We start from the raw sequence: 11,420 nt of genomic DNA, 5'->3' as shown, positions 1-11,420 counted from the left end.
TGCAATCTTGAGTATCTGCATTTCAAGCTTTGACTTTATTATTGTCGACTGTGATTGAACTCGGTCTTTGATGTTTGATTATGCATCATCTTCAGGATCATAAATATACAAACGCATTGCCTTTTACCTTCAGCTGTTTTTTTATTACATGGCAGAACTGGTGGAAGCTTTTTAGGCTCAAACACTAATGTTGAAGAGACATGTCATTGTTTCTAACTCTGCAGAAACATTCAGTTACAGCCAGCCGCAGGATCACAGGTTTGCTTCAGTATTAATACCATATTTTGCAGAGAAATAGTAAAATTAATCATACTTTTTTTGGCATGTCTGTTTGACTGCCTCAAAGCTGTCACATTTGAGATAGAGTGAAAATATTTCACAGCCTGCAGGCCCAGACTGTAAAGGTGACTTCACGGGTCTGCGATCAGAGCCCCAGGGCGGAAGGATGATTTGCCTGAGGCTCAAAGATTCACAGACTCGCTGACAACTTTTTAAATTTACTCAAAGCCGACTCTCTCACTGTGGGAGAATTTACGCAACACTATCGCTTTGGGCTTTGTCCTTACCCTTTTGTTAATTTATTTCACTGTCTGTGCATTGTTGTGTTGTATATACAACAATATTGTACAATATTCTTGCAAATATCTTGAATATGTCTATGCATTTATTGTCTTTATATAGAATTTTGTGATAGAAAACAAACAAACAAAAAAAGGCCATGAACCACATTCTTATCAATGCCATGCCTGACCAAAGCATCAGTCTGCTCCCCATTTGTTCCATTTGTAAGTCTGCAACTAACAAATTCTGTCATTTTCAATTGTTAAACCCAAACATATTCAAGTAATAATCAAGTAGAAAGCAGAAAAACATCACATTTGAGTTTGACATTTTTGCTTGTTAACTTACTTAAATGATGAACTGACTATTAATATAATTGAAGGTGGATTTTTTTTCATTGACAAATCAATTAATCTACTAATTATCTCAGCATTATCTATTAAGAACAAATGACACATGGACCTGCACAAGTACTGCATCTAGAAACCACACACAAACCATTACATCACTATTAGGGTGATCAGTTAATCAGTCCAAACAAGCGTCCCGTCACCAAATGGATTACCAACGACCTGAGCGAAGTCAACACTGAAGAAAGGAATCGGTGAAAAAAAAAACCAATCAAGATTGATGGCATCCCTCCAAACATTAGTACAATCAGGCTGCAGTGACTCACAGCAAACACACACAGGCCTGTGCTCACACAGCCCATCACATATTAACTCTGCTTGATTGCTATATCAAAACTATTTAATAAAGCAACAAAGTAAAGCAATCATTTTCAATTCATAATAAAAATAGTCCAATCAGAGTCTAGAACCCGCCCACTCATCATAGAGGTAGCCCAATTTTTAATTTTCATGATTTTAAATATCATTGTAATTAAATTATGTTTGTTTTGTACAAAGTCTTATGTATAAATGTTCAATGTCTTCACTCAGAGTTCGGGGGGCAAGGGGGTGAAAACTTTACTTTTACAAGCTAGAATAACAATTTGAATACACACTCACAAAAAAAAGGAAAAAAAGCTCTTCCTGGTGGCAGTAAACTGAAAGGACATTTGGTTTTGATGGTCATCTGCTGTCATTGATCACATGTCAGTCTTACTGAACTGAGTGCCCCGTCAGTGTCAGTCAAACTCTTCAAAGAAAAAGGGGCTGATTTATTGGAGCAGTCAGTGGAAACAGCGAAGCCCACATGGTAACATTTTTTTTTTTTACCTGCCTAGATAAATAGAAAGTAGCCAGCTGTCACACCGCTAGGCTACTGTTATATGCTAACTCGCCAGTGGTGGACAATCTGATTCTGCTGGTGTCAACTGACTGGTTACTGCAAGTTGCTGTCTCACTGTTTGACAGCCTTGGCTTTAGAGCCCATTAGATCCACGGCCAGTTCATTATGGTGATGCAATATGACACATTTAATTACTGGTCGGGAACTATAGGGTCTACTGTCAAGTGATATCAAGAAAGTTAAATATAGGAATGACACGATTTAGTTCCACAGTTACAGTAGAACTCACTGCCTTTATTCCCCGTTCAGTCCAATGTATTCTTCCTCTAATGTCGTCTGATTTCCTTGTGTGTGTTCTTGTGGAATCGGTTCCTATGGGTGGATTTTTAAAAGGCCCAAAAACCAATATTGTCATGCAGCGCAATGAAAACTTCATTTTTAACCATATTATCAAATTTCACTCCTCCTGTAATGATACATGAGGGAGATATAAGTTCATTTCTTAACAGCTACACATCTTCCAATCTCAGATTTTTCCCATTAACACATTAAAAATGATACTTATGTGACTGTGCATCCCACTTTGATCTGCATTTCAATTCTGCCTTTGGCATTTTGGGCATTTTGGCATTATTTGTCTTCATAATCAGCCATGAGAGATTCCTGGATGTATCACTGTAAGACACGCAAACATCTTTCGGCCGCAATCATTATTTAATTAATTAAAAAAAAATGTCCCTGCTGTCCAGTATTTAACATCACAACACACAGCAAAAATAAAAAGGCAAATAATAAAAAAAAGGGAGATCAAGCCGAGCTACTGAGTGGGTGTTGTACTTTGTAAGCCCCGAAGACAAGAAAAAAGAAAGAAAAAGAAAATACATATTCTGTGGATTTCAGTGAGCTGCTGTCATCCACTTGCTCCTCTCACATCACAGTCTTCTGTTCAAGATGTCTCTGCTTTAATCCCTCATTTGTTTCAAGATTGGGTGGGGGTGTGTGTGTGTGTGTGTGTGTGTGTGTGTGTGTGGGGTGGGGGGATTGCGGTGGGGTGTGTGACAAGAGCAGTGAGTGAGCGATCTCTACACTGAATATCCTGATGATGAAAAAAAAAAAGCACACTTGGCTTTTACAATACAAAATGTTATGGTGCTTCCTTTAACAATGCTCATCCTGCCAATAAAATGTTCCCATGTGGCCGATAATGATGAGGGCCTGGTTCCAGGGCGAGTCCATATGAATTGTGAGGATATACTTTTAAAAAAATCTGTAAAAACCTATAATCTGAAGAAGAAGAAGAAGACGAATAAAGAACAAACAACATAAGTAATAAGGGGCAAAGATGTTTTTTGCAGAAGTCGATAAAGCCTGTGTATGTGCACCTACAGTATAAAACAAGGTCTGAGTAGTTTTTACTTTTTTTGAGCTGTAACATTGACAGAGACAAAATGTTAACATTTAAAGGTCTCTTTGTATAAAGGTAGATGTCCATGTGTTCTTTGATTATAAGCAGGTCTAGCTTCTATATTAATACTGTGAAAGTATCAAAGCCTCAGTCCTCAGAGAAATACACACAGCCTGTATTCAGAAACTGAGCCTTAAAACCAGCCGTCAGGACTTCTGTAACCTTGTGATGTCACAACAAAACAGTCACCGCCCTCAGCCATCAGCCATCAGCCAGAAGAGAGGCTCAGAGCCTCCTCTCCTCTGATTGGCTCACCGACCTGTTGTTACTAGAGCTCCAGAGAGAAGCCTGAGAGAGGAGATGTAAAACTACACTGAGATGGTTTTTGATGCTTAAAACCACAAATATTTCTTCGTATAGATCAACACTTCAGATAAAACACCTGAAAGTGTAAAGTATGGGACCTTTAAATGTACATTACCTTCTCTGCTCAAGCTTGAGATACTGCCCAGTATCCTCATCACTCTGGTTTGGAATCACTCCCAATATAATCTGTACATCCCTGTACCTGATTTTACCCCTTCCACATCGCACAGCATCTCACTCCAGTGTGGCAGCTATAGTGATGAATGCTTCATGTGGCTCCGAGTTAACCAAGTTCATATTGAAACACTCCCTGGAGCGCTGCCATCAATCAAAGCCTCTCCCAGCAGCTGTCAAGCGATTTTGTCTGCCTTCTCCTGCAACCAATGTACGGCTGCGCCACAACAATATCCGGCGCACCTCATTTGCTCCCATTACAGAGGCGGCTCAGGCTGTTACTTATTTCCCTCCCGACGCCCCTGGGCAGTGTATTCAACATGCACTTCACTCTCCAGCCTCCCTTCAAACCACTTACTTATTCATCACAGACTCAACAAGAAAGCTGCTTAGCTGACAGACACCAGATTTTATGAAGAGAAGAAGACAGAAAGACAGACACAAGTGTGTGACTCTGCTCAGTAATGGGGGACACTGTCAGGATGAATTCAGTTTTGCTCGGAGTCAGAGCAGATTCACGGGCGAATTTGGGCTAAAGCTCAGAGAATGAATGAGAGAGGGGGGAAAAAAAGAGGAAAGCATTTTCACTTTCATTAGCCATCCCGTCCCTTTGGGCTCAAACACATAGAGCTCAGTGCATGAACTGCCCCCCCTGCACACCCATCCACGCACTCGCACACACACGTGCTTGTCTTACGTTAGTTGTGAGGACATTCTTTCACAATGCACAACCCCTTAACACTGACCCAAAAATCAGCTGATCCCCTATTGGGGACACAGCCTTTATCCCCAACTCGACAAACCCGTCCCCAATTAACTGGTCTTTAGTCTGAAATTTGTCCCCAGAAGTAACCTAAGTCAGACACACACACACACACACACACACACACACACACACACACACACACACACACACACACACACTGTGTATCAGCCTCCTTCATCCTCCTCTCCTGGCACACTCTCCCCCCTCTTTCATCCCACTTTCCTCATCTTCCTCTCCATCCTCTCCTCCATCTCTCTCACCAAGATTTATCTCCCTCCATCCACTCTCTCCCCTTCCTCTCGTCCGTCCCCCCTCTGTGTCCCTCTCTCCCTCCTAAGTGCGCATCATCGCAGCCTCACCTCCCTTCCCTCTCCTCCCCCTCCTCCTCTGCGGCTTTCAGCCAATCGCTTCCAAGGGGAGGTGTGGTTTCACAACAGGAGGATAGACAGAGCTTGTTGAGGGGAGAGAGAGAGAGAGAGAGGGAGAGGGAGAGAGATAGGGGGGTCGACAGCGCTGGTGAAAAGAGACGCTTTCCTGAGCTACTTGGAAAAGCAACGCCAGGCTTGACACAGTGTGAGTGATGACCGTGGCGCAGAGAGACTCAGCAGAGCGGGAGTAAAAAAAATTAAAATCAAATAAAAAATAAAAGGCGGAGTAAAAGACAGAGAGAGAGAGAGAGAGAGGAGAGGAAGGGGGTCCGTTTGTGGATACCTGCGCGGCTCCGCTCCGGCAGCAGGTGCGCTACGATCCCTCTGAAGCGAGAGTTTTGTCTTTTGGTCCGGAAGAGGGAAGTGAGGGAAGAAGAGATCTTTCTGGGATTATTCCTCCTTTTCCCGCCCGGTCTCATCTGTTTTTCAGCCACTCTGAGAGAAAACTTTCTCCTTGTCTCTTTTTCTTGACTCAAAACCTTTTATTGGGAGCTTCTCCTTTTTTTTTTTTTTTTTTTTTAAATTCGTGGACTGGTTCACTCAACGCGGATTACTCAGGACATCATCTCCAGAGAGGGAGAATTCATCTGAACTGCAAACTTGTGTATTGTGACGCGAAACCGGAGCCATTTCCTTCCGATCTGTGTATGTGTGTGTGTGTGTGTGTGTTTTAATGTGTTGAGGAAGAGGACAATGTCTGGATTATTACAGCCGCCGCTCAGCCTGCCTCAGGGAAGAGGTGGGGAGTAAGGGAAGCAGAGAGAGAGAGAGAAGAAGAAAAAGAAGAAGAAGAAGAAGAAGAAGAGGAAGAAGGGGGGAAGTCGGTGGCGTATGGCTGCCGTCCACTAGTTCGTTAGCGCCTTTGCCGCTCGGGCTCTCTCACCTCCTTTTTACTGGATACACGGACACACACCAAGAGACGCACGGGGAAGGACCTGCGTTGACACACTGGGTGAGTTTGCGTGTTTGCCAATTACACACACACACACACACACACACACACACACACACACACACACACACACACACACACACACACACACACTCACACACACAAATAAACAAGGAATGTGAAAAGAGAGTCGGTGCGTTTTAGTGCCAGGTGCGTTTTTACGCGCAGCGCCCTAGACCATACGGCGGGGTTCGGATAGCCGGTTGCAAGTGTGACAAGGTTCAAGTCGTGACGCATGATCGATCAGCAGAGGGCGAGGAAGAGATAAGAATTTGAATTGAGATGAATCAGATGGGAGGCTCGTGCAGTCGACTCCACATTAGCAGCGAGGTTTTTTCCCCCTGTCGTCAACATTTAGTGCAAAAAAAAAAAAAAATGTTGTGCAAAGACGGTGCACAACTAAAATAAATATCAAAGTTTACACGTGGGACTTGAGACGCCCCCCCCCCCCACACACACACACACGTTGTGCATAGTGTTTGTGTAAATGAATATTTTAAACCTGCGAAGGTGTGCAGTGCAGCCCTGTAGTCAGACCATGCTGTGGGAATGCTGTGTGTGTGTGTGTGTGTGTGTGCTAAATTGTAGTATAGTTGCATATTATAACTTTGCAGTCTTTTTGCATCTGTGTGTGTGTGTGTGTGCTTGCGTGCGTGCACCACAAACCATATCTGTCACATTGTTTTACATAATAACTGAAGCTGAACCTGACCTGTCCTTCAACCTCTGCTTCGCTTCATCTCACCAACCGTGTGTATATGTGTGTGTGTGTGTGTGTGTCTGCGTGCTCCTGCTGTCTTTCCTAACCAATGAATACCTTCCTGCTGCCTGCCTGCCTCTCTCCTCTCTCTGTGCGTCTCTCTCCGCCTCTGTGTGTGTGTGTGTGTTTGTGTGTGATATTGTTGCTCCATCAGTCACCCTGAATGCCTGCTACGCACTGTGCAATTTCTCACAAATTCTCTGAACCATGTAAGCACAACATTTACCTGTCAGCTACTTTGTCGAGACTACTGTATGTGGCCGTAAGAAATCCTCGGAGAAGAGGCGCTGCTGCCTCAGATTTATACTGAACACCCACCGCCGCTGCCAGAGACCCGAGGTGGGAAAGAGGTCTTGTCAAACAAATAATGGAGGAGACAGAGAGGGGGGAATAAAGTCAAAGCCCAAATCTTCGAGCTGGAAGTTAAAAACACTGAGAGAACAACATCTCTTTCCAAATACTGTACCAGTCAAATCAATACATACACCCACATGCACACAAACTCCACCTTCACCTGATAATTCTCTGTCTCATCACAGACACTCATGCAATTATCCAATCAGCTGATCTTGCGGCAGCAGTGCAGTGCATCAAATCCTGCAGATCCAGATCAGGAGCTTCAGTGTAATGTTCACATCAGACGTCAGAATGTAGAAAAACTGTGATCTCTGTGACTTTGACCGTGGCGTGATTGTTAGTGCCGGAGTGTTTCTGAAACTGCTGATCTCTCTCGCACACAACAGTCTCGAGAGTTTTTACTCAGAATGGAGCCAAAAACAAACAGACAAAAAACATCCAGTGAGCAGCAGCTCTGTGGATGGAAAAGCATTGTTGGTGAGAGAGGTCAGACTGGTTGGAGATGGCAGAAAGGCTACAGTAACCACAGATAACCACTCTTCACATCTGTGGTGAGCAGAGAAGCGTCTCAGTGCACAGCACATGCAACAGTGAGGTACGACAGCAGAAGACCTGTCAGCCAAAAACAGAGAGCTGACTCACCAAAGTGGGCACAGACTCGCCCGAAACTCAGCAGTTGAAGACTAGAAAAACGTAGCCTGGTCTGACGAATGTGGGTTTCTGCTGAGGCGGCAGATGGGAGGGTCGGAGTATGACGCCAACTGCATGAATCCATCGTCCAACCTGCCTTGTGTCAACAGCCCAGGCTGGTGGTGGTGGTGATGGTGGTGCACTGGTGTGGGAGATGTTTTCTTCACTCACTTTGGGCCTTAATACCATCAATCATTGTTTGAATGACACAGTCTATCTTGAGTATTGCTGCTGAACTATGCGCGTCCCTTTATGGCCAGTTTACCATCCAGCTGATAACGAGCACCTTAACGCCTCAAACTGATTTCACAAACATGACGGTGAGTTCAGTGACATCCCCAGTCTCCAGATCTAAATCCAGCAGAACACCTCTGGGTGTGGTGGAACGGGATACTGGCAGCATGAATGTGCAGCTGACAAATCTGCAGAAATGGATGTCGACATGGAGCCGAGTCTCGGAGGAAAGTTTCCAACATCTTGTGGAATCAATGACATGAAGAACTGAGGCTGTTATGAGAGCAGAGGGAGGAACCAGGTGTTAGTGTGGTGTTCCTAATAAAGTGCTTGGTGAGTGTACATTTGAATGGAAGTGAGATGTGCGGATGCAGTGGCATATTTATGATGATACTGTCGCACTGGGAGCACATAAAGGAAAGGCTGAGTGCATGATACATGTCTCATGACATTGTTTAATGGTGGCGTGGGCGCACGTCCGCGCTGACATCATGACTGGATCGATGGTGAGAGAGGAGTATTGAACACTGGAGTCAGTGAGAAGAGCAGGAGGAGCGTCCATTAGAGAATCTCCTCAGGTGGGAGGGAAAGTGAAAAAATAGAACTAAAAACCAACCAAGAGCCTCCAGATCAGTTTCATTACGTCTTGTCCCTGGAGATCTACTGCGGGGATGAACGGCCATAAGGTTCATCTTGTTTGGTGTTTTGACAGTGGAGGTGGTGAGCGCTGGCTAACACAGCGCTCTTAAATCTCCCACATCGTAGGTGTTCAGATGGGTTCAGATCCGGTGACCGTGGAATGATGCACAACATTTTCACCGAACCATTCAGCGAGCCCTTGTGCCTTTTTTTATGTAAGCGTCTGAATTCATTATGTTTCTCTGCTTATTCAGGCTTTATTTTTAATTCGTCATCTGTCTGCGTGGATGGATTGTGGAGCGAAAGGGCCCCCGGGCACAGACATGTAAACGCCCTTTGACCCCTGCTACACAGGAGTGCACTTAGACTGAAAGGGACACCAAACAATGCAGATTCATAGACGTGCGTTTCTCTTTGTGGTTGTTTTGTGTTTCTTTGTGGTTGTTGACGTTTCTTTGTAGTTGGTCTGTGTCTCTTTGCAGTGTTTCTTTCTCTTTGCGGTTGTTTATGTTTCTCTGTAGACGTTTCGTGTCTCTTTGTAGTTGTTCTGTTTAATTGTAGTTGTTTTCTGTCTCTTTGTGGTTGTTTTATGTTTCCTTGTAGTTGTTTTGTGTCTCGTTGTAATTGCTGTGTGTCTCTTTGTGGTTGTGTTGCAACCCTCTAAGAGGTTCGATCAGGAATTGGTGGCTATGAAAAGTATCTGTTGAACGCTGTCTACTTTAACTGTGAGAAAGTATAGGCATATAAACTATTCCCATACAGAGGAAAGTACTTTGCAAGTCTATATCAGTGGTTCAGGAAGTAGACTGGGGCCCATTAGGGGCCTTTAAATGGGTTCCACAGGGTTCTGATAAAAATGAGAAGTGGTTTAATTTTGTTCTTATTTCATTGCTTTGCTGAGACGTTACTAGGCTGAATGAACGAATAAAGAGAACTGGTGAATCATCGTTGTCTGTAAAGATTCTCAGTCATCCGGGTCATGGTGATCCAAGAAAAGGATGAGAGGTGAAACTCCAGTTGCCCTCGATTCAACCTTTTTCAGATGGTGAATCGTAGGTTTCATTCCACCTACTGTGGTTATCGCCCTAGAAACTGCTTTATGATTCTAAACCAAGAACCAACAGCATCGTGTCTCTCCTCATTTATGCAGGTTTTTCTTGAATCTGTCTCTGCTCCATCACAGCAATCAAAAACATTCAAAAACTGTCCTGTGCATTACACCAGACAAAAGTATGCACACGTGTAAAAAGGAAACTTAAATAACTCATAACTCAGAGTTTTGCAAAACAACACAATATGATCATCATATCACAATAATGCTCCAGGGAAAATAGGAATATGATCAGAAATATTAGGTCTTAGATTAAGGTACATAGAGGCTTCTCATTTATGACACTTCAAGTAAGACACTCGGGTTAGGCAAACAAACAAAATACAACAAAAAATGTTTCTAAAAGCAGGGTGTTGCATCATGATACCATTCTACATGATTGAACAGACCCATGTGGAAGAAAATAATGGAGAAAGTTGCAGGATGAGCGGTTGCATCATAAGATTTGAAACGTATTTAAACCACTAAAAACATCCAGTGAACTGAGAGAGTTTTATAGGAACAGTTTTAAAATCAAAGTACTAAATAAGGCCCGTGGGAGACAGTGTATTGAAGGAAAGAAAAAAATCCAGAAAGTCTTGATAATTTCCACCTCTTTTTGCCCCATCAACCTCTGGAATACTAACAGATCTCAATGCACTTACATTATGCATCATTAAAGTCTCACATCTTCCCTACACGAGGCCGCAGACAAAAACAGACATTTCTGATGTAGTTTCTGTTGCAGTTTGTTGTGTTGGCTCACAATCATAAAGCAGGGTAATAACAGTAGGTGGAATGAAACCTATGATTCACCAGTTCTCTTTATGCATTCGCTGAGTGCTGCAACGTCTCAGCAAAGCAATGACTTAAGAGCAAAATTAAACCACTTCTCATTTTGATCAGGACTCTGTGGAAACCATTTAAGTCCCCCGACGGTCCCCGGTCTGTACTTCTGGAACTGATGTGGACGTGCAAGAGTAGATTCCTCTGTGAGGTAAATTAGCTTATATACTCATAATATCCCAGAGCTGAAATAGACAGACCTCAAAAGACACACTTCACAGCTAACAACTCCAGATTCGATCAGTTAAAGATGTCAGTTTGATTATACTCTGCAGTGTAATTCTGTGGATATTTCTGCATCTCTTTGTTTTCATAGCAAGGTGGCGACTGTGTTTTGTTGAAGCCTTGTTTTCCCTGGGACAAGGCTTCGGGTTGAATCGCCTTTAACCCAAACCCCTGAAAAGAAAAGGTGCAGAATTTATTTGAATCTACTGGGAAGCAGCTTCAGTTTATGAAATATTGTACAATTGCAAAGTCCTAGTGAAAGCACAGTCAGTGACATAGGAGGTAATATCTCCGCTCACCTATCGTCCTTCTGTAAAAGAAAAATCCATTCAACTATGAGCTCTTATTTCTTCCCACTTACATGGTCTTCCAAGGTTGCATGTTTTCAGGATGCTCTGTGTTTGTCTCTGAGCTGCGTCCGCTATCGCTCTCACTGTGACTCACTCTGCAGAATAAAAGTGCATCAGCTGAATGCACGTATATATGAATGTAAATGTGTGTACTCAGTGTGTTTGCTCTACAGAGATTGACTAGTGCATACAATACAACTGTGCCCTTCGAACCGCAAGGACACGCGGAGCCTTTTCAACGATTGATACATAATAGCAGGCTTTCAGATTTTTACCGCTGGTCTCATTGCTCAGGATTGTGAGCTGTCCTTTTCAAGATAAGTAGAATGCAGGTATGGAGTTCC

General features: G+C 43.4%; 1 protein-coding gene across 1 annotated transcript in view; it reads left to right on the top strand.

Annotated features, from left to right (window-relative positions):
• Positions 1 to 4,988: 4,988 nt before the first annotated feature.
• The window catches only part of brinp2 (bone morphogenetic protein/retinoic acid inducible neural-specific 2), a 203,892-nt gene continuing 197,460 nt past the window's right edge, over positions 4,989 to 11,420 (top strand). The window contains exon 1 of the mRNA XM_056390563.1: positions 4,989 to 5,885. The gene's annotated coding sequence lies outside the window, so the exon portion shown is untranslated. The remainder of the gene's footprint in view (positions 5,886 to 11,420) is intronic.

Source organism: Seriola aureovittata, chromosome 12 (genome assembly GCF_021018895.1).
Source record: "Seriola aureovittata isolate HTS-2021-v1 ecotype China chromosome 12, ASM2101889v1, whole genome shotgun sequence".
NCBI classification, from domain to species: Eukaryota; Metazoa; Chordata; class Actinopteri; order Carangiformes; family Carangidae; genus Seriola; species Seriola aureovittata.
Note: the sequence above shows the minus strand (reverse complement) of the source record. Positions and strands in the feature narration are given on the sequence as shown.